Source organism: Dermochelys coriacea, chromosome 2, assembly GCF_009764565.3.
Source record: "Dermochelys coriacea isolate rDerCor1 chromosome 2, rDerCor1.pri.v4, whole genome shotgun sequence".
NCBI classification, from domain to species: Eukaryota; Metazoa; Chordata; order Testudines; family Dermochelyidae; genus Dermochelys; species Dermochelys coriacea.
Genome location: NC_050069.1, coordinates 259709598 through 259733900, shown reverse-complemented (window position 1 = coordinate 259733900; position 24303 = coordinate 259709598). Strand labels below are relative to the sequence as shown.

Here is a 24303-nt window from a genome sequence, read left to right as displayed (position 1 = left end):
AAAACTTTTGTAGTGATAATCAGGATGGTCCATTTCAAACAGTTGACAAGAAGGTGTTTGTTCCAGTTGGTATGGCAACAGCCATTTTTTCATGTTGTGTGTATATATCTTCCTACTGTATTTTCCACTGCATGCATCCGATGAAGTGGGTTTTAGCCCACGAAAGCTTATGCCCAAATCAATGTTAGTCTCTAAAGGTGCCACAAGTCGTCTTTTTTTTTTTTTTTTTTTTTTTTTAAAAACAAAGTCAACTAGCACGTGGAATAGACCCCAGGTCTCCTGACTCAGTGAATGCTGCCTGCACTGTAAATCTCTTGCAGCACACCTTACAAACTATTGGCCTGTAACCCAGCCTTGGAGAAAGACTACCTGACAAGCAATAAAAGCAACAGCAGCGTGAACTCTGCCCTCCTTCAGCTCAGGGAAGGGTCAGCTTTTCAGCGACATGGTCGTAAACCACCATCCTTCAGCCCCTGGTGCAATATGTGAGGGTCTGATTCAGCTCAGTGTAAACCAGAAGTAACTTCACAATGGTGAACGCTGGCTTAGATGCAACAACTCTGGATTTGCACTATAGCAGACATCAGAATCATGACCATTTTGCACACCCAGTGCTTGACTTTGGAAGGGGCTGGATATCTCCTGCAAGGGGACGAGCATTTTTCCACTGAGGCCAATAGGAGAAAGTGGCACTCTGTATACTGCAGGATCAGGTCCTGACTGAATATCAAACTAGTGCATGTTGCAATAGTGCGCCACTTGCATCTCTCACCAACACTTTCCCACTCACCCTTTGTCTTGTTTATTTAGATCATCAGCTCTTCAGGGCTGGGACCATCTCTTCTTGGGGGGTGCACCAAGTATACCAAGGCCTCAAATTCAGTTTGAGATTCTAGGCACTACTTGCAATACAAATAATTATTTACTGCACCACTGCATGCAGGCCACAGATCTCCATGAGGAGCTTCATCTTTTTCCATGCTGAACTTAGCCCATGTATACGCTGAGATGGTGTAATTAACCAACATACAAATCACTGGTCCCCCCCGAAATGTGGCTGAGTTAGAAAACCACCCTAACTAACTTTGCTAAAATTTGGACATTCCTTGTTTTTCAAGCAGCAGGGAGCAACATGTTGGGCCTGGAGAGCTTAAAAGCAAAAGGAGTCAAGCGGAAAAAAATCTCTCCTTTTAAAGAGTCAACAGCATTAACTTTCCGCAAGTTTCCAGGCAGCCTGCCAGGACGCTGGAGTTTTGTATACTACGGAACTGTTAAAAAGTATTATTGTAAATGTTATTTTCACAAGCTTTGGGGGCCAGGGCTGGGGCAGCGTTCAAAACAGCAGCAATGAATGGAGAAATGGTACTAACTTTAACATCCAAAAATATGAACGTATATTTATACAACCTGCAGGATTGGCTTGAAAGAAAGTCAAACAATGAAAAGTGTAACAATACTGCCGGTTTCACAACTTCAAGGCCCAAAGGGACCAGTGCACTCATCTAGTCTGACCTCCTGTGTAACACAAGCCAGAGAACTTCCCTGTAAATTTCCTAGAGCAGATCTTTTAGAAAAACATCCAATCTTAATTTTAAAATTGCCCGGGATGGTGAATCCACCACAGCCATTGTAAATTGTTCTAGTGGTTAATTACCCTCCCTGTTAATAATGTATATCTTCTTTCCAGCCTGATACCTTTAACATTCTAGTTTTGTTCTACAAACTACAGTGCCCGCAACCTCATGGAAATGCAGCCACCTCTAGGGTGGAGGGCAGCAGCCCGGTGCACAGCAGGTTGTGCTACACTCGGGGAAGGGAGTACATTTTGGCAAAGCTCACTGGTGCAAATTCCTACACTCATGGAACATGCTGCTCATGTTTTCCAAAGCAGCTTTCCAGATGGGTGAGCCCAAAATGATGCACCTGTATTTTTGAGCATGGAGTATGGGCTTTTTGGGGTTGTAGGTCTGTTTTCTTCAGCACTGAACATTTGCCTGCAAACTGAGCCCAGTCTTGCAAACCTGACTCACATGAGCAAACCCACTGACCTCTGTGGGATTACTCACACAAGTAAGAATTATTTGCATGACACAGGGTTACAAGATAAAGCACTTTAGTTGGGCTCACAGATCAAGTTGCATGTGTATAGCTTAGCAGCCTGCTTGCACCAGGGCAGCCTGCTTGCTTGTATTTAATGATTCAAACTCTTAGCTACCTGGAAGTACACATGACAAAATTTCAAATGTGTTACTTTAGATGGACTGATGCTTTGTTTTTAAAATGACATGTTTCAAATGACACACATTGCAACTGCATGAGACTTCATCTACCTCCAGAGAATGATGCAACCCTACCAGGAATCAAAGCTATGGCTTCAGTGACTCAGAGAAACCCAGTACATAAACCACCCTGCTGACTACTTCACACTGTGGGCATAAAGTGAGAGCTTTAACAAGCAACAGTAGACAAAGGACATTATATCACCTTCAAATCATGTCCTTTTCCAAATAATTGAACTTCCCCGCGTCTGCGTGCATATTTATAAGAGAAGTAGTAGACACTGTTCCAAGAAATTATGTTCAGCCTGAATTTCCTCTTACACTAGTGTAACTCCATTAACTTTGGTGGAATAGTTAGCAATAATAACTATTATTACTAACTATTAGTAACTTAAGAGTAATAACTAACTCACATTGGTGTATGAGACAGCTCTCGTGGTTCCATAGAGATCAGCAATTTCTGGAAATGTAAACCCTACATAACAAAAGGCAGACCCGGTCTGTAGATTCATCAGGAATGAAAAGTTCTAAGGACCTCTCAGGTCAAGGCTAATGAAAAACAAAAAGGAACAAAAACTAAGGCAAGTGATGTTTCAGGCCACAGGTCTGACACATGCTGGGCTTTTTGCTTGCATTATACCTTTCATAATGTACAATTTATTTTTCAGTGTTCTTTCATTTGTTACACGGAAATGGCTACCCTGAATGGCCAACCAAACTGAACGAATTTACAAAAACACTTAAGTGGGACTCATAAAAAAACAGCTCAGTTATGCACACTTTAAATGCTAAAGCCACGAGGTATAAATGAATCAGATCCTCAGTAGGTGTAACCTGGCACAACTCCTTTGACATCAATGGAGTTCAGTCTGTTTACACCAGCTGAGGATCTGGAAGATTTGTAATTGGCTCAGAAAGGGAACTTCTCTTCTCAGGAGGAAAGCCTAATGACGATGAAGAATGCTGCTCTGGGGGGGTTTTTTGTTTTTTTTTTGCTTTCACATAGGGCCAGATTGTGCCCTCAGATGAATATTTGTGTAGATGTCACAGAAGGGGTACAGTGCAGATGTGAGCTACACCAGTGGAAATTGAGAACATCCCCACTGATTTGAATGGAGGCACTCCCAACTAAGGCTCACTGAAAAAAAAGATAGTCTGCAAAAATAAAATAAAATGGTCATCTCCCTCTCCCCATAAAAAACAAACAAAACCAAACACTTTTTAGGGTGGTGGTTAAAAAAAAAAGAAAAAGATTCATTCATTTCAATTTGAAATTTTATTGGGGGGGGGGTGTCTTTCAGAAATTCTCCCCCCAGCCCCTTCTAACCCTTGTTCTCCATAGGAAAAGGGTAGATGGGCACTTAAAAAAAATACACACACAGCAACCCACACACTAAAATTCCCATTCTGAATTAAATTTGTTCAGGATACAAAAAAGTGTCCCCACAAAGCTTTTTGCATCCTTCCAAAGTCTTTTTTGATCAGACACTGACAACGACATTTCAGTGAGAGCACCTCCCAACTTTCACTTCTCACAGGAGCCAGAAAGGTCCCAGAGAGAGAGAGTTAGAGCCTGCATCTCTAATTTAGGGCACCAGTTCTATGCTGATGTAATTCCATTGCCCCCAGAACAGCACCAAACAGAATGTAGAATCAGGCCTGTGAGCTGAACTTATCAAAGGGATTTTGATGCCCAACTCCCAATGAAATTAATGGGAAGTAGGCATCCAAATCCCCTACCTAGCTTTGACCATCTCAGCCTGGTCTCTAAGAACGCTACGATCCAAGCAATATGGGGCTTTATGAGCCTCATTTAATACCTGCTGAAATCAGTGGAAAGACTCCCATCGATCTGAATGGGGTCAGGCCCAATAGCTCCATGAACACCCAGAACATGGGTGTAATGTGGCTGTGGGGGATGATCTCTGCTATGAACGTGGACAGCTGCAGTTTGCACTTGCTGAAATTCCAGAATGGTCTTATTTCTTCAGTAGCTCCTAGAAGTCCCACATTCGCGGATCAGGGCTCCATTGTACTAGATGCTCTACAAACACTATCTCTGCTCTGAAGAGCTTATAACTTAGGTCAGTGGGTCTCAGCCGTTTCCATACTGTGACCCTATGTTACAACAGAAGGGTTTTGAGACTCATCATCCAAAAAGTTCAAGACCTGCTCCCCCGCATCTAGCCATAAGGAAAAGAGGGGTGATGGTGATCCCTGAAACCTTTAAAAGAAAAAAAAAGGAGTACTTGTGGCACTTTAGAGACTAACAAATTTATTTGAGCATAAGCTTTCGTGAGCTACAGCTCACTTCATCGGATGCATTCAGTGGAAAATACAGTGGGGAGATTTTATGTACACAGAGAACATGAAACAGTGGGTGTTATCATACACACTGTAATGAGAGTGATCAGGTAAGGTGAGCTATTACCAGCAGGAGAGAAAAAAAAAATCTTTTGTAGTGATAATCAAGTTGGGCTATTTCCAGCAGTTGACAAGAACGTGTGAGGCTGGGGGTAGAGAGTTGGCAGTCACAATCCTCATTGAAGACAATAGGCAACTGAAAGAAAGAATATGGCCTCAGCGGTAGTTGCTCTAAGTTAACATCAGATACTGAAAGTTATTTGCTATCTCACAAGATCAGCGCGTTTGTTAACTGACCCACTTTCTCTTCCCTTATTCAGTATCTTGCTGACAGGACTTGGAGGAAAAGCTCAAATATTACAAGCGATCTCACACCAGCCATCATCCTTTTTTAACACAGTCATCCTTCATCAACACCCTTCTCCCCCTAAATCAATAGTCCCTCTTGGTGGCATCCCATTTTGTATCTTACAACAGCATCCGTTTTAGTGAGCTACAGTTTCAATTCTCTAGTCTGTTCAGATTGGGTTGATCACCATGTTCCTTTCCAATTGACTGGTAAGGTCAGACAGGTCAGACTGTTAGCGGCTGCATCTTGCTCAGCACACTTTAAAAAGACACTGGCATGAGTCAGATGGGTTTTGTTTTTGTTTTTGTTAATTCTTCCTTGCAAAACAAGGAAAAAATGCTTCCTGACACACATGCTGATCAACAGTTAATTACCAAAGAACAGGAGTGATTATTCTCATGTTTGCAATATCAACTGTAGCGGAGTTAAGCCAGATTTACGTTACAGTAAATGAGAGAAAAATCATTTATTAAATGCTGAAAGTAAAAAAAAAAAAAAGTGGTGTATTTTGCTCGTAGAATTCTGTTCTTGCATGCTGCATCTTTAAATCTCTAAGTATTAGAGTTGCCAACTTTCTAACTGCACAAGACCAAACACTCTTGCCCCACCTCTTCCCCGAGGCTCAACCCCCTGCTCACTCCATCCCCCCCCCCGTCACTCGCTCTCCTCCACCCTCACTCGCTTGCGGGAGGGGGTACGGGCTCTGGGCTGGGGGGGTGCAGTGCAGAAGGGGGCTCCAGGCTGGGGCCAAGGGGTCTGTGTGAGAGGGGGTTCCAAGCTGGGGCATGGGAGGAGGTTCGGGATGCAGGCACCTGGCAGCGCTCACCTCAGGCAGCTCCTCGGAAGTGGCAACATGTCCCTCAGGCTGTGGTTCCCAACCAAGGGAAGCTGCGGAGCCGGAGCTTGGGGAGGAGGCAGCGCACAGAGCCTACGTGGCGGCCCCTGTGCTTAGGGACATGTTGCCGTTTCCGGTGAGCCCAAGGGAGCCGGGTAGGGAGCCTGCCAGCCCCCCGCCAACCAGACTTAACAGCCCAGTCAGCAGTGCTGACCAGAGCTACCAGGGTCCCTTTTTGACCAGATGTTAAACTGGACACCTGGCAATGCTACTAAGTATTCTGCTGAGATGGACAGCTAGGCTGCAGGCTCATCCCATCACAGATTACTATAGAAGACACACAGATTCTGCTCTTTCATCAAGACTATTTTTTGTTCTCCTCTTGACCTAAAATAGGTCCTCTTGACCATTCAGTCTCAAAGTATCAGTTTGCTTTTAGTATATGAAGAAACATAACAAAAATATGCCATATATGATTAAACACCGAGCCTGGGTGGAATTGTGGGACATGACCCAGTAGACACCTACAGTACATTAACTCAGCGTGGTCTACAAGTTATGAAAAGAAAAGAACACACTTGCACCCAGTGCTGTACATACCTCAATGGTCCATCAGAATGGAAGGTTACAGGCTAAGTGGCCACACCAAGCACCCAACCATTGTAGACACTATTTGGAACTCTCAGAGCTCCATGGTAGCTTTACCTAATGAGATGTTTTGAAACTCTAGGGAGGGCAGGTAATCTAGTCTAGCAATCGTCACACTGTCCATTGCTATCCACCCCAAGATGCTTTGCTTTACAAATATGAATGAAAGAAGCCTCCCAACATCCCTCTGGGGAATGTGCTCTCCATTTTACGGATGGGTAAACAAGCAGAGAGAGGCCCAGAAGCGAGTAGGCATTTTGGGTTGCCTCCATTTTTGAGTGCCCAATTGGAGAATCCCTAGGGACTACTTGTCAGAGGCTCTCAGCACCATAGCTCCCACTACCTTCAGCAAGAGTTGTGGGCATTGGAATTTTTCACATGCTCTGCTTGAGGCTCCTCTGGTCAAAATACCAGGCGCCCAAAATCGGGAGCTGCTTTTAAAAGCGACGGCCTGTGACTCGCGCAAGGCCATCTAGGCAATCCGTGGCAATGCCAGGAACAGAACGCAGATAATACATAGCACATTTCATCCAGATATCTGTGTTCTGATAAAAGGGCGTAAGGATTGTTATCCCCACTTTAGTGATGGGGGACACTGAAGGGACTTGCCTGAAGTCAGACAGTGCATCCATAGCATCTCAGCCCTCATCTAGGGCCTACTGACCACACTTCTCTGGGGTACCAGATCTACTGAGGTAGTATCTAAGCACCACATCAGCCTCAATGAATTTATTCTCACAAAAGCCCTGTGATGGAAGATGTATTATTCTCTCCATGCTATGGCCAGGCAATTTAGGAATATGATAGATTAAAAACCGTTTTCTCGAGGACACCACGCTAGAGGTGCAGAACAGAACCTAGATCTCCTGGAAAGGAAGGATGGTCCTGTGGTTAGCAGACTCAGAAGACTTAGGTTCAACTCCCTGTTCTGCCACAGACTTCCCATGTGATCTAGGCAAGTCACTTAACCAATCTGGGCCTTGGGTCCCCTTCTAAATAATGGTGATAACAGCACTGCCCTGCCTCATAAGGGTGCGGTGAGGATCAATATATTAAAGAGTGGGAGGTGCTCAGATACTACAGTCACAGAAGCCATGTATGTCGCACACCTAGATATCCCAAACCAGGGCTTTAACTACAAATTCAACTGTCCTCTAGCAATCACCTGACTCCCAGTCCTGTACTTTAACCACTCGGAATGCTCCCTCTCCCTATTTGTTGGCTAAGTACTTGGAGACAACATGATTCGGGGAGGAAGGAGGACCGTTTCCTTCAGCAAACAAAGAGGACCCAAGGACATCACTTCTGCTCCCTTCCGAGGACTGACCTCTTTGCACTGAGACACCAAGGATATATGGTGGGGAAACTGCACTCCGAGGGTTTCCTTCCTGGGCTTGATTTAAAGCTCTGGCAGCAAACAAAGGGTCTTAAATAATCAAGATACTCCGGAAAGTGTCTCACTAATCCCAAGGATGAATTTCACCAAGGTTTCCATTTTCTTCTGCAACACCAGTGACAGCGCCAGGAGAGAATGCCCTGGCTTTCTGGCAGGCTGCCCATATAAACACAGGAAGTCATGCAATGTGCTGGCTAAATGATGAATGCTTCTCTAGGACGCGAATGCCAACATAGCTGAACTGAGCTCAGAAATCGGATGGGCAGGGAGGGAGGGAACCCCATCATAAACCCTTTATAGGGTTTATATACCTTTTTCCCAGGACAAAAGACATGGAGTTTTGTGTTTAAAAATGCCCTAGAAGTGCCATCATTCTACACTTAAGAGATACAAAGGCTACATGTTGTCAGGCTGCCTAGAGAGTTAGACATGTTCAAATACCTCAGTAAGAGCTTGATCCAAAGTCCATTGTAATCGATGGAAAGAGTCCTTGATTTTCAGAGGTGCTGAATAGCACCCATAAGTCCTATCAGTGAAGTCAATGGGAGCAGCAGGTACTTAGCACCTCTGAAAAACTAGGCCACTTATTAGAGAGGTGAGAACTGGTCAGTTACTATTTGTACTGTCCTTTAACTGTAACGTACAGTTCTAAGGATTATTTTCAAGGTTCCAAGTAGTTATATAAACAGACAGACAAGATTAAACTGTGCGTCGAAGTCCATGCAATGCAAAATGGGTGCTTCAATTGGTTGAGCATCACCCGTGAAGACACACACTGTTAGTGGTTGAACAATCGGTATAAAACTATCGCTTGTTTATGCCACTGATTACTATCTATATTGCAGGCAAGGCTTTTAAGCTCAAATTTAATCTCATTTACACTGGTGTAAACTAGGTGGGTCTCCAACGAAGCCAATGGAGCTACGCTACTGCAAAACCCAATGGACAATCCTGATGCAGGAATGCACATAAGCAAGTGCTTAAGTTTAGGCATGCACATAAATCCTATTGTGGGATTTAGGCATACGCCCAAGTTCTTTCCTGAATCAGCCCCCTTCTGTACAAATGCTAGCGAGTTCAGTCCTGCATGGTTCAGTCCTACACGGTTCAGTCCTACACTCCACCATCACTGACGTCAGTGGGAAGTGAAGGTTTTTGGCACCTCGCTGGAGCCAGCTCAGACTGTGGAATTACAATTTTTTTTTTTTTGGTAAGGTCAGTAAGGAGGAAAAATTAAAACAAAAAGCCCTACAGCCGTTCATTAAGCAAGGGAATAAATGAGGTAGTGTTGATAGTTTCAAAGTTGACAGTTCAAATTCCAGCACTGAGCCAATTGTCATAGCAACAGCTTTTCCACTAGCACCTTTCCACCGTGTCCTTCGAAAGCTTCATATACCATCATCATAGATCACACCAAATGGAATCTGAGCCAGCCACACACCTGGCTAGTTAGCTTTAGCTGACCCTTCACTACGGAAAGGCTTTCTATTTTTTAAAGCCACCTACTTCATCAAAATTAGTTTATTCCTAGAACGTTCAAGAAGCCACATGCTCAAGTGTGCACAAACTTCATTCCCGCTGAAGTCGGTGGGAGTTCTGAGCGTGCAAGGAATACAGGATCAGGGCCAGTATACTAGGGAGACACATTGCTGGAAAGAGGAGTAGGATTGCTGAGCAGAACTGAAGTGAGAGAGAGAGATGTGGTCCTCTCCAATTGGCAAGCAGGAGACCGCATGTGTACTTCTCAGCCTGCATGGCACGTATTCAGTTTAATCCATTTATATGACAAAATATTGGTGGTCTTCACTGTTGTTACTATGCTGCATGCCACGGCCACTCACAACCTCACAGCAGCAATAGAACAGCATCAAAAAGCATAGGACTTAATCCCTTAAGAATCTGCTTTAGTTGCTAGCCACAGATCACCTACAGCACACAGTTGAGTATTTCTGAATCGGTCCAGTAATGGCACACAGACACCCAGCCTGTTAAATTCAGTATAATGTGCATCTAGAATGGGACTGGCCATTGCTTTGTGTATTTTTTTATGCTTAAAATCTCAAGGTAGGCCCTGATCCTTTAAACTTTGCTCATACAAGAAACCACCCTAGTAAAAACTACTCATCTGAGTAAGGTTTGCAGGAGTTGGGATTTTCCGTTTTAATTATGTACTTCCCAGTAGGTTTAAAGCTCTAAAAAAGGAGAGCTTTGCCTCAAACCAAATTCCTGGAGAGTGCCATTAGCATGGAAGCTTGTATTTATTTCCTGGATGTTTTAAAGTTCTACAGCCTTGATTCTCCATTTCCCCTGCCCTTTGAGTGGGTCATTTACATCTAGGTACAGTGGGTGTAAAACATTACCCTTCTAATTAGAAAAGTGGTTTGCACCTACTTTGTCCAGGTGTAAATAACTATGCAAGATTCTGGGCAGTGGAGAATCAGGCACATTGATTTCAATGTAGGTTAAACTGAATGAAATCCAATAGGCTGGATTAGAACAGCCCTGTACTGCATTACCAGTGCAAAGCACTGGCTTACCTGGCCATTGCAGGGTTAGACTAGAGCTCTGCGCTTGACTATTTTTTAATCCCACTCCCACATTATTTCTTGCATTTTTATCTCGCTCCCACCCGCAAAAGCCTTAGATCCCGCAAGAGACACAGATTCCCCTATGCTACTATAAAAAGAAAACACCCACCCACCATTGGCATATATATATATTTATATTATTTTTTAAAAAACCCATAGAATTTTTACCAATAAAACAAATCTTGCTTGAAAAAAAATACTTTAACTCCTGTTAATGACATCAAATCTCTTTTCTATCCTCACTCAAGTTTAAGTATTAAAACCTTCTTTTTTTTTAAAAAAAAAAGGGGGGGGGACCTTGCTTTCCATTGCTGAAATTCTATTTAGTACAAACTGACAAGAGATTTAGTGTTTTCCAGAAAATTACTGCAGTCTGGGTTTTTTTGCCCATCTATTCTCGCTTGCAAAGTACATGTTACCTGCTCCTGCTATTATGACAGTGGGTCCTGTGCAACTCGCAGGTTCCAGGTTCCGCTTCAGGACTCTAGATCTGAACTTTGGGTGGCAGAGAGCTGCCACAGTAACTTTTACACTGATGCCTTGGCCATGCTGACTGCAGGGAGGGTAAGGGAGTGTGGCTTGGATATCCTTGCGTCTTAGTGATCTCAGGCTGCCAGGATGGTCCACTGGGGCCAGAGGCTGCTGGCATGAAGAACTCAGATATATGCTCTTCATAACTTAGTAAGAGCCAGAACAGAATAGAAGGGATCTGGGCCCCAGGGCTGTGCTACACTGGATTGGGGGGAGCACACAGGTGGCTTGAAACCACTTTTGCAACCCTATCCACCTCTTTCTCCTCAGCCACAGGTCAGGATCTAACCCAACAAGGTTAGTCACATGGATGATGCAAGAGGGCTGCAATGCATCATGCACTTGTAACTCTGACTTCATTGGGGTTACACTGGTGTAAATATAGAGTATGTGACATCAGACTCCACAGCTTTCAAGAAGCCAGCCAGCTTGGGTGCTCCAAGCACACAAAGCACTTAAAATGCTTTTAACGAGTGAAAAATATTCCCAGGATTGGAAGACACAAGAACAAATTGGATTGTAAATTCCTTGGGGCAGGGACCCTCTTTCTGTACTGTGTTTATGCTGCACCAAGCATAATGAGGTCTTGGTCATGGCTGTGGCTGGTAGGTGCTACCACAATACAAATGAACAACAACAGCCAAACAAGATTTTACTTCTTTCCTTCACTAGGTTACTGCGAGGCTTAATTTAACAGGATTTGTAAATCACTGAGATACTTGTATTTTTCAAAAACTATATATTTAGGGGCAGCCATGAAAAACCTCAGCTTAAAAAGCAATTTGGGGGATTTAAAAAGATAGCTTTATGTTCTTAAGTGTTCTTCTTGAGCAGTGTATTTTAAGGCAACATCTTCAGACCCAGATCCAGTTGATGTAAGTGAATATAGTACCAGTCTCTTCAAATGAGCTACACCAATTTATACCAGCTAAGAATCTGGCCGTGCCAGTTCTTAAAGCACAAAAGTTTTGCTTTCCACTCACTGCCCAGGCTGAGATAACAAGTCAGCTGTTCCTGTCTTGCATGATATGTACTTAAGCATGAAAAGGAAGCCTCATTCTTTGATGGCAAATGCTGTCAGATTTTGAAATTCTCTCATCTTTAGGATCACAAGGAAGTAAATATAAACCTGTTCAGTAACATTGTTCACTATTAACTCCTTGCCTGCTGGTTGGCCAGTTACCTTGCTGCGTTTCTGCTGTTCCACGAAGGATCCCCTGTACTCAGTAGAGAACCAGAGTTTCACCAACATATTGGGCATGTTTCTACCAGTCATACCTGGGATGTTTAGCCACAGACAAAGGGCTAGCAGAATACATGCACATAAGATTTCCATCAGTGCTGATTAGCAACACTACCTGGCATCAAACACTTACATACATGGATCTTTACAAGCCCTACCTCAAGCATGGTTTAAATGCTGCCACTGCTTTTCAATCTCCAGCAAGAGACAGGAGCGCTAAACCCATTGGTCTGGATATATCTCAATTGCACTCTACCTAGAACTGCCCCGGGAAGACATCTTCATAATCATAGGACTGGAAGGGACCTTGGAGAGGTCATCTAGTCCACTCCCCGGCATGACTAAATATTACCTAGCCTAGACCATCCCCGACAGGCGTTTATCTAAACTGCTCTTAAAAATCTCCAGTTATGGAGATTCCACAACCTCCCTAGGCAATTTATTCCAGTGCTTATTCACCCTGACAGGAAGTTTTTCCTAATGTCCAACCTAAAGTACCCTTGCTGCAATTTAAGCCCATTGCGTCTTATCCTATCCTCTGAGGTTAAGGAGAATAATTTCTCTCCCTCCTCGTAACAACCTTTCATGTACTTGAAAACTGGTATATCCCTGCTCAGTCTTCTTTCCCAAACTAAACAACTTTTTCAATCTTCCCTCACAGATCATGCTTTCTAGACTTTAATCATTTTTGTTGCTCTTCTCTGGACTTTCTCCAATTTGTCCACATCTTTCCTGAAATGTGGCGCCCAGAACTGAACACAATACTCCAGTTGAGACCTAATCAGCACAGAGTGGAAGAATTACTTCTCATGTATTGCTTACAACCATAGGTGACAACTTTCTAATGTGCCAGGGAGTGCTCCCCCTCTGGCTCCACCTCAGGCCCTGCCCTGCTCCCACCCCTTCCTCCAAGCCCCCACCCCACCTCTTCCCATCCCCACTCTGCCCCGTCTCTTCTCACCCTCTCCCCTCCCCCCAGCACCTCCTGCACACTGCGGAACAGCTGATCTGCAGCCAGTGGGAGACGCTGGGACAGAGGGGGGAAGACGCTGATCAGTGGGGCCACCAGTGGCTGGGAGGCACTGGGGGTGGAGGCACTGATAGGGGGGCTGCTGGTGGGTGCTTAGCACACACCATTTTTTTCCATGGGTGCTCAGGAGTTGGCGCCTATGCTTACAACACTCCTGCTAATACATCCAAGAATTAGGGGTTTTTTTTGTTTTGTTTTGGTTTTTTTTGCAATGGTGTTACACTCTACTCATATTTAGTTTGTGATCCACTATGACCCCCCCGATCCCCTTCTGCAGCACTCCTTTTCCCATTTTGTCTTAACTGATTGTTCCTTGCATTTGTCCTTATTGAATTTCATCCTGTTTTCTTCAGACCACTTTTCCAGTTTGTCCAGATCATTTTGAGTTTTAATCCTATCCTCCAAAGCACTTGCAACCCCTCCCGGCTTGGTATCTTCCGCAAATTTTATCAGTGTACTCTCTATGCCATTATCTAAATCATTGATGAAGATATTGAACAGAACTGGACCCAGAACTGATCTCTGCAGGACCCTGCTCAATATGCCCTTCCAGCTTGACTGTGAACCACTGATAACTACCCTCTGGGAACAGTTTTCCAACCACTTATGCGTGCACCTTATAGTAGCTCCATCTAAGTTGTATTTCCCTAGTTTGTTTACGAGAAGGTCATGTGAGACAGTATCAAAAGACTTATTAAAGTCAAGATATACCACATCTACCACTTCCTCCTCCTCCTCCTCCCCCCACCCCAACCCATAAGGCTTGTTACCTGTCAAAGAAAACTACTAGGTTGGTTTGACATGATTTGTTCTTGAGAAATCCATGCTGACTTATCTTCTAGATGTTTACAAATAGATTGCTTAAATTATTCACTCCATTATCTTTCCAGGTTAAGTTAAGATGACTGGTCTGTAATTCCCTGGGTTGTCCTTATTTCCCTTTTTATAGTTGGGCTCTACATTTGCCCTTTTCCAGTCCTCTGGAATCTCTCCCATCTTCCACAATTTTTCAAAGAGGATCACTAATTACTCAGATACCTCCTCAGTCAGCTCCTTGAGTAGGATGCATTTCATCAGGCCCCGATGACAAAAACATCTAACTTATCTAAGTAATTTTTAACTTATTCGTTCCCTATTTTAGCCTCACTTCCATCCCTGAGACGTGTTGCTAGGCTCTGTTAACCAGCTGATCTTCCACTCCAGAGGTAGCTGCAGACTGCTGAAAAAAATCCTGTTTGTAGGGTTCATAAAGAATTTTGGGACTCTTCACGATCCAGAATATCATGCAAATATTATAGCCCTGATTCTCCTCTCATGCTAGTCTTACTCCAGTTTAACTTGCCTGACTGCAGTGGTGTCACTTTTGATTTACACTAAAGAGAATCAGGCCTTATATACTCACAGAGAAGGAACTGAGCAACGTACTAATCCAACACTGCAGAAAATAAACTAAATCCTTTTGCTAGTCTCCCATACACTGTGTTGATGTAGCTTCTTCTTACAGTCTCATATTTCAGTAAAAATTTTATTTGAATTCATACTGCTGGGATTCTATTTGCTGTTTCCACATGATCTGTGATTGGTAGATTTCCTAACTAAAGAAATAAAAATTGCTTCTCTACCTTTCTTCAATTAATTGCCTAGATCAACAACTGTTTGGAACATATGGGATCCAGTTCCATCACGTTATCTAGTATTCCCTCCCCCCACCGATTTAAGACACAGAGTGACTAAATAAGACACACTGGTCTACACTAGGAATTTACATTGGTAGAGCTATATCTCTCTGGGGTGTGGATTTTTCACCTAACCCCCTGTGTAGGCAGCACGAGGTCAATGGAAGAGTTCTTCTCTCAAGAGTTCTTCTCTCTTCTCTAACTACCACCTCACGGGGAGGTGGATTACTAGGTCAACAGGAGAATCTCTCCTCATCAGCATAGGTAGTGTCTACAATGAAGCACTGCAGGGGTGCTGCTGTAGTATTTTAAATGTAGACAAGCCCTAAGAAATCTAGGGATCTGAAATCTACAAGCCTTTCCATAAAGTTAATGATGCACAAAACCTTCTGTGTTTTACTCTAGCCAAGTCCAAGATTTCACAACACTCATGCAGAGAAACAAATTTGGAAATCCGCTCCTGCAGCCCCATCCTCCCTAGAAGTCTCCCTCCCTCCCCTGCCAAGATTGCCAAGGAAACCAGATGCCAAGTCCAAGCCAAAATAATGAGCTCACCCATTCTTAGAAGAGCCTACAGTGCATTTCATGAGTCAGGAGAAGCAACATCTCCTTGCTTTGGTAATGCCAAGTAAGCAACTGACTTTTCACACACACACGTGCGCACACACACACACACACACACACACACACACACGATACTCTACATTTTATTTTTAAAAAAGCAAATTGGACCATCTGTTTAGAAACAAAAACAGAATTTTGGCCCAAATACCCTGGAATCCCAGATCCATTCCTGCCCCATCAGTTCTGGCTCCAGGATAGATCCCAAACAGGGAGCAGTGTCATTTCCTGGTGCTGGTTCAAGCCTCACCCGGATAGCCAGACCTGAATGCTAGCCTTGATTTGCCCTCAAAGCTGAGCACAAAACCCAAGTCCAAACCCAGTCCAGTCCCAAACATCACCCTCCGTAGCAGCCGAGGGGAGAGGCAGAGTAGCAACAAAGGGGAGGCTAAGGACGGGGAAGAGGAGAAGGAAAGAGAGACAATGCCATATCCTATTCCACAAGCTGGAGTATGGCTCCACATTACCAGACACCTGTTAGCCTGAGCCTGATTCAAAAGCAGAGACCAGAGGCATCAGCCTTGTAGGAATCTCAGCACCTTCCCATCAGGTGCTGAGAGAAATGGGCCTCTCAACAGGGCACAACTTATGAACCGGTGGGGCCCGCCCCCACTCACACACTATTTTTTAATCAATCCCTGGCTAACAGATTTATTCTTCTGACTAGCAAGGATCTCGTAAATTTTTCAAGCCCCGCAATGTTGTGGCAAATGGCTGTAAGCTTCCCACACCGTAGGCTTAGAAAGAACTAGATTCCATCTACCGATGCTTCCCAGACTCAAACTAGAGATAAACAGCAGAGATACGCAGACGTTTTGCCTGCGCCCCTCAGGGGTCAGGCCATCTTTGCATGAAGTCTTCCCTCTTCCCATCTCTGAATGAGAGGGGTTGCAGAAGAGGACTCCTTCATAGCCTGCCAATGACACACCTGAATCTGGCCAAAGAGGGGAGAGGAGGTTGAGGGGATGTTCAGCGACACAGCTTAGAAGGGCAGGCTTCTGCCAGTCCCCACTGCTGAGCTCTCTGGAAATTTGCCACAGACGCTGCCTTTGGAGACATGTGTTGGGCCGTGGGCTCCCACAAAAGTGTAGGCAACACTCCCTACCATCTCTGGTTGGCTAGGAGACTCCATTCCCTCCTGGTAAACAGATTTAAAAACTGAAAAACAAGACACACCTCTGCACATACTTCTTCCCTCTGGGCAGTGGGGGAGAGACCAAACACAGGACAGATGTTACTCATGTGGCTCAATGCACAGCTGGAAGGCACTCAAATATACACTGATGAGCATGGTATAGGAACCTGTACAATATAAAACAGAAAGGGTTGGGCACATTCAGCAAGTCCATGGGAACCATGCAAATGCAAAGGAGGAATCTGGGTCATGCACAATGGCAACTATCTATCTGTGCATTGATTTATTCAATAGGCCTTTCCCCAAGGACCCCGTATCTCATCTATGGTTTGTGTTCAATCTAAGCAGCCTGCAAAAACCACTCAAACCACATTCCCAGATAGTGCCAGTAAGCACTATCTCCAATTTGGCCAACCTGTATCTTCCAGCTCACCCCCTGCAGAGAGGCTGTGGGGGGCGGGGAGTAAAAAATAAGACTTTGTAGCATGCCCTAAAGGCTGTCAGGGCAAGTTCCAGAATCAAGAACTCTTCTAGCAAGCAACCTCTTCTCTTTTAAAGAAGGCCGTTAGCTCAAGCATCTCTGTTGATCACAGGAGATGATCTTGGCGGTAACCAGGCCTCAATTCATTGGACTTTAACAGATCAAAAACTAGCCCCCTACAGTGTACTCAGAGACCAAGTGGGGGGTAAGAGGAGAGGTAGCCCCTCTGAAAGTCAGGACAGTTACATCTCTGCATTATCATGTCCCATGGTTGTTCTAGTCCTAACTTTCATTGTAAGTTGCTTAGGGCAAGGAATCTGTCTGGAGTCAGATCCTCAGTGCAAGTCCTGGTGTAAATCAAAGGCGTTATAACGATTTACACCATCCGAGTGGCTGACTCATAGTGTGCCAAGTGCCATGCACTACTCTTGCACTGTGTAAGCAACACACACAGCAATAGCAAAACAACTCACTGTTCAGTGGCTTACATGTACTATGATGAGGCTGGTAGGTCTCAACAAATCTCCCAGTGAATAAGTGGCCCCAACAGACCTACCCCAGCTGGAACTAACTAGTAGCTAAGAGTGCTAGCAAGGGTCCAAGTACAAAGGCTGGGATGTGGCAGCTCAACTCACCTTCACACAACAGTCCCTCCAGGGCAGGGGTAAGGGTCAGTGTGCAGAAAGCTTGCACAGCCACTACCCATCCTAGACCTATTGGTCTCTGGATACTCCTGAGGCTTCCCTCTCTACAGCCATCAGGCTAGCATGTTTAGCCAGTGCTGGGTTCTGTGAGGTTAATAAGAGGACTTGTCAAAACACTGACCCCTTTCCCATAGCAGGTAGGTCCAGCATCATAAGACACCCCTTTCCTAACAACTGGCAAAATCTCACACCATTAGCTACATTGCCTAGTCCATGGACACCTCCCCTCTTTCCTTATTTTAAATGTGTAACTTCCATGCCCCAGTGGCGATAAAATACTCCAGGCTGCGTGCCCCTGGACAGAATCATTTGGCCTCCAATCCCCTCCTGGGGCTGGGTAGATTTGTCCATTCCTTCGTAGGGCCTGATCCTGCATACACTTATGACTGGGCGTCATGCCTGCTTAATACCAAGCCAACCTGATCTCCTTTTTTGAAAAAGTAACAGATTTTTTAGATAAAGGAAACGCAGTGGATCTAATTTACCTAGATTTCAGTAAGGCGTTGGATACCTTGCCACGTGGGGAATTATTAGTTAAATTGGAGAAGATGGGGATCAATATGAACATCAAAAGGTGGATAAGGAACTGGTTAAAGGGGAGACTGCAACGGGTCCTACTGAAAAGCGAACTGTCAGGCTGGAGGGAGGTTACCAGTGGAGTTCCTCAGGGATCGGTTTTGGGACCAATCTTATTTAATCTTTTTATTACTGATCTCGGCACAAAAAGTGGGAGTGTGCTAATAAAGTTTGCAGATGATACAAAGCTGCGAGGTATTGCCAATTCAGAGAAGGATCGGGATATTATACAGGAGGATCTGGATGACCTTGTAAACTGGAGTAATAGTAATAGAATGAAATTGAATAGTGAGAAGTGTAAGGTTATGCATTTAGGGATTAATAACAAGAATTTTAGTTATAAGTTGGGGACGCATCAATTAGAAGTAACGGAAGAGGAGAAGGACCTTGGAGTATTGGTTGATCATAGGATGACTATGAGCTGCCAATGTGATATGGCTGTGAAAAAAGCTAATGCGGTTTTGGGATGCATCAGGAGAGGCATTTCCAGTAGGGATAAGGAGGTTTTAGTACCATTATACAAGGCACTGGTGAGACCTCACCTAGAATACTGTGTGCAGTTCTGCTCTCCCATGTTTAAAAAGGATGAATTCAAACTGGAGCAGGTACAGAGAAGGGCTACTAGGATGATCCGAGGAATGGAAAACTTGTCTTATGAAAGGAGACTCAAGGAGCTTGGCTTGTTTAGCCTAACTAAAAGAAGGTTGAGGGGAGATAGGATTGCTCTCTATAAATATATCAGAGGGATAAATACCGGAGAGGGAGAGGAATTATTTAAGCTCAGCACCAATGTGGACACAAGAACAAATGGGTATAAACTGGCCACCAGGAAGTTTAGACTTGAAATCAGACGAAGGTTTTTAACCATCAGAGGAGTGAAGTTTTGTAATAGCCTTCCAAGGGAAGCAGTGGGGGCAAAAGATCTATCTGGCTTTAAGATTCTACTTGATAAGTTTATGGAGGAGATGGTATGATGGGATAACATGATTTTGGTAAGTAATTGATCTTTAAATATTCAGGGTAAATAGGCCTAATCCCCTGAGATGGGATATTAGATGGATGAGATCTGAGTTACCCAGGAAAGAATTTTCTGTAGTATCTGGCTAGTGAATCTTGCCCATATGCTCAGGGTTTAGCTGATCACCATATTGGGGTCGGGAAGGAATTTTCCTCCAGGACAGATTGGAGAGGCCCTGGAAGTTTTTCGCCTTCCTCAGTAGCATGGGGCACGGGTCACTTGAGGGAGGATTCTCTGCTCCTTGAAGTCTTTAAACCACGATTTGAGGACTTCAATAGCTCAGACACAGGTGAGGTTTTTTGTAGGAGTGGGTGGGTGAGATTCTGTGGCCTGCGTTGTGCAGGAGGTTGGACTAGATGATCAGAATGGTCCCTCTGACCTTAGTATCTATGAATCTGTGAATACCATACTTGGGCCCCACCCTTTCCAGAATCAGGCCCTTCTTCACTACCCACAGCACATGCTACCAGTTGGACTTTGCCCCACGCAGCTGCCCAGGCTCTGAGCCAAACTCCCAGCTCAGCTCCACCCTCCTTCCTCACTGCCACTGCTTCTCCTCCTTGGGCTGCCTGTAATTATCTCCCCAGTCCACAGAATATAGAATGGGAGGGCATAAATTCAACTGACAAACTTCTCCGCATTCTAACTACGACAGCCCCAGTGTGGAATCCTTGCTCCATCTGGACTCCTCCGGGGCGATTTGCCGAGTAAGAATTGGACAAGGAGGTCAGACTGTTTTTTTGCCCCAAGTTTTCCTACTGCTGCAGTCTGTTTTAGTGGCACCATAGCAGTAGTGCTACTGTACATGGGGCCCCCGGCACCACGTCGTCCAGCTTTTCTAGAGCAGGGTCTAGGTGAGATGGTGCTTAAGATGCCAGCCGCCACCAGCACCTTGTCTGCATCTGTGATCCTGCCACCGCTGCTGCTGGGGAAGGTGAGCCAGTGGGAAGTTTTAAGGCCAGATGGTGAAGCCCTTCCTTCAAGTACAGGGCAATTCCTCACACCAGTACTCCCATTGACTTCAATGGGACTCCTTGCACGAGGAGCTGTTCACCCAGCTGGCCCTTAGAGTAACAAGCCATGTGTATCAATGAGGACTGTCTGTAGTCCCCCAGGAAAGGGACTCACTGAGCGACAGGATTGTGAAATCAGGCACAGCTCGGCCAACCCTATAACAAAATGTGACAATTTGCATGCTGCATTCCTAGGGTCCAATCCTGCTCCCACTGAAATCAGTGAGCCATAGATGCAGCTAATGGGGAGTGGGGAGCATACGTCCCCCACCAACTGCTCACTATCCGACTGATGTCTCGTATTGCTGTTACGAAGCTCAAGCATTTGCACTCCTGCCAACCTCCCTGCCCTCCAATCTCTAGTGTGACTACACTTCTGCAATCAGCAATTTGTCACTGACTTCAACAGAAGCAACCCCGGGTACCTATTTAAAAGGTCTTAACCAGTTAAAGTCCTTGTATTATTACTAAAGGTCAGAGTTGGGTCACAGTGATTTGGTGGTTGAGCATTATTAACGTCACACTGTTGTCCAATCACAATGTTAGACAACAAGAGAACCACAGGCGCAGGCAGAGATGAAAAAACAACCACCCCAAACACACACAGACAACTGCCCTCCCAAACAGAAGAGGAATCTTCTTTCCCCTTCTAGGGAAAGGAATGGAGACTGAACCACATACACAACTTAGTCAGTCAGAATGCTTTAGGCATCACTAGAAGGCACACCAACTCCACATTCATGGGCGCCGTATCAGACCACAAAGAGAAGAGATTTTACTCTACAGGACTGAGAGAATATTTTGCACTCCTATGGGGGCTTTCAGCCAAGGATCCCAGAGCACTTTGCAACTTTCACTCGCTGAGCCTCGCAGCAGCCTGTGCTAAGTATCACCATTACCATTTTAAAGAGAGGGAAACTAAGCCACAGAAGTGCTGTCACTAAATGGCACACTCAAGACTAGAACCCAGCGTCCCAACTCCGACTCCTTATACATCCCTTTAGTAAAGGTCAGCCAGTCTGACAATCCCATTGGCTCACCATCCCGATTTCTTTACAGTATGTAATATTAGGTGCAGGCTCAAATATCTGACAAGTAGTGCGGGGGTGGGCGGCAGGAACACAGAGCTTTCCGCCATCTTATTTTTTATGGCAGCACTTAAGCCATGTGGAGAGCTCTGAAAACCAACACTTGTTCAATACAGATGATTGCAACAAAAGAAACACAAGCTCGGCTGGCAAGCACTGCTGAGCAGCAGGTGTGAAGTCCTGTAGCCAACTAACTGCTCGGCCACAACAGGTAACTCAAGCCTTACAGCTACAAGCCATATTATTCCTTTGATGCTTTCCTTAAGGGATTCACAAAGACAGCACGATTAGTCATTTCATCTTGTGTTGCTTTAAACAAAAACAAAAAAAGCAGAGGTTCATGGTAAATCCATACACCGCTAGACTCAGGATAAGTGGGTCATATATGGTTTTCTGGGAAGTGTGAATAGCGTTTGAGGTCTCAGAGAGAAATAAAAAGTATCCAAGCTGAATTCCATATTTTCCACTCTTCATCCTTATATAAATGATTTTCCATCTGTGTGGTACACAGCAGACATTCTGTACATTTTTTTTTTGTTCTATGTTTGTAATTTAATAGGCATCTGGGAGATAGGTAGGGGGGAAAAAGACGCTGAGATACTTGGACCAAGTATACTCACACCACGGCTTGACAACATTACAGCCAAATCCTGGTCCCACTGAAACCCCCCCAGATGGAGTCCGGGTGGCAAGAGGGTGCAGAAGTCCCTGGAGAAGAGTGGCTTTAAAACCCCACCCCTTCTAGGGTTTGCAGCAGGTTTCAAGCATTGGGCAGGAAAGAGTTAAGAACCTAGGGTGTCGTGGGTGGAGGGGCAAGTCAACCGGAACTCAAAGCCCTTAACCCCTTCCTGCCTGGTCCCTGCATCCTGCTAACCTGCATAAGAATGGGAAGGAGGGGTGAGTATGTCTCTTTTCTGGGTCCCCAGCATCAGCATGCAGAGTCCTGGGAAAGCCCAGATAGATAGAATAACCATTCATACCTCATTGCCTTGGGGCGGGGGGCAAGCTTACGAGTGCAGATTCAGGACTTATTTCAAGCCTGTCAAACAGCACAATAATGCCCGTCACCAGCAAACAACATGAGCACTTTGGACAGGATAGAGGAGGCAGCACATTCCTGAGGCTTTGCCCTAATCTACTGGCTACTAGCAAAGTAGACCCACTCGCCCTGCTGGCAGTTCCCCCAGTCCAGGTTCCAGTCTGTGTCGGTATGGGAGGATGCACCTCCTCTCACTGCCTCAAAGAGAAAAAAACCCAAGCCTCCTATTAGGATGTTTACACAGTGTGACTGTGGGTTTTGAATGGGAAACTAAGTCACATGGAAAAAACTAAAGGCACTGAAACCATTTTAGAGATGGAACATATAAAAGAGCCTTTAAATCCACAACCAAACAGAATGGCCAACCCAACCATGCATCCTGGCACCAACAGAGGTTCTTTTAGAGGTGATCAAGCCCCTGTAAATGCAATAGACTGTGCAGTACTGTACAGATGAACTCCGATTCTGCAAATGGCTCAGGGCAGACTCGAAATATAAAATCCAGGGGTCTGGATAACACAGTACCTCAGCCCTAAATTCCTTATGAATACAGCTAAGCATCTGCAAAGCTGCAGAGGAGTTCAACTCCTGCAGAACTTGAGAATGCATAAATGTTCTTAGGCATCAGTTCTACAATTCTCTTTGCCTAAACTAAGCTCCTGCCTAGAGCTGTGGCAAGCTGTGATTAGGGTACTGGAAACTGAGCAAGTTACCACCCATTCTGCCAGGATGCTACTCCGTGTCCTCCACGGACCAGGCAGGTGGGTTAACCCAGGAAAAAACCTTGAATCACCCAAAATCTGCACAGACCCTAGGAACTCTGCTGGAGTCCAGGTCTTGTTCCTCTACAATACTTCCAGGACCCTGCTTCTTTCTCAGACTGCACAGCTCCACAATCCTCAGCCACTTCCTCTGCTCTACACTTGCAAAAGGGGAAGGGAGCATTTGGCTTTCTGTCCTTACTCAGGCAAAACTCCTCCTGCAGGCAATCTCTGACTCACAATGAACTAGGGTCAGGTCTATGTGCAAAAACAACACCAGATAACGATCCCTTGTAAAACATAAGGAGGAAGAGGACCTCATCAGAAAACTCAGCGACAGTGGGACAAATTCAGAGGTTTATCCAGCTGGTGAGATATACACCTTATTCTATTTACATAATAGACCAATTTACATTTCCTCAGACTCACACCTATGCATTGGCATGAACTTCTAGCCCTTTACACGTCATCTCTCAGTCCAGCCCAGTCTGTCTAAAGTTTGGTGCTAGCAAAATAAACTCTCCTGCATCATCAACCTGTATGTTCTAACATGGCACAACTCATGATTCTACAGTGACTCTGTGCTGCAATCTGCTCAAATATAACTGGGTGGAGAGGGAAACCCATGCCATATTTCCCAGCTCTACTGGCTTGCAATGACTATCGCTCACGCCACACCCCCACACTTGGAACAGTTTCCCTTGTGCCAAATAGCCTCCGTCTTCCTACAAATCCCTCCTTCAAACCCATGGCCTGCCGCAAATCCTCCTCCACTGACCCCTCTCATTGACTGTACCCCAGAACTTCTTCTGTGGTTGAACTGTAGCTGCACTGCACTTGTCAGACTCTGCAAACCCTCTGCATGGGGAATGCTCTCTGATGTCAATGGACTTTACACACACACACACACAGGACTTGAGGAATCAGA

The 24303-nt window shown here is 45.0% G+C and overlaps 1 protein-coding gene across 5 annotated transcripts in view; it reads right to left on the bottom strand.

Moving 5' to 3' along the window:
- LOC119851757 (mitogen-activated protein kinase kinase kinase 3-like) overlaps positions 1 to 24303 on the bottom strand; it is a 129607-nt gene that overhangs the window by 99783 nt on the left and 5521 nt on the right. The window contains exon 1 of one of the 5 annotated variants that reach the window (XM_043509725.1): positions 2693 to 2823. The exons of the other annotated variants lie outside the window; for them this stretch is intronic. The gene's annotated coding sequence lies outside the window, so the exon portion shown is untranslated. Of the gene's footprint in view, positions 1 to 2692; positions 2824 to 24303 lie in introns of those variants that run through there. 5 annotated transcript variants of the gene reach the window in all.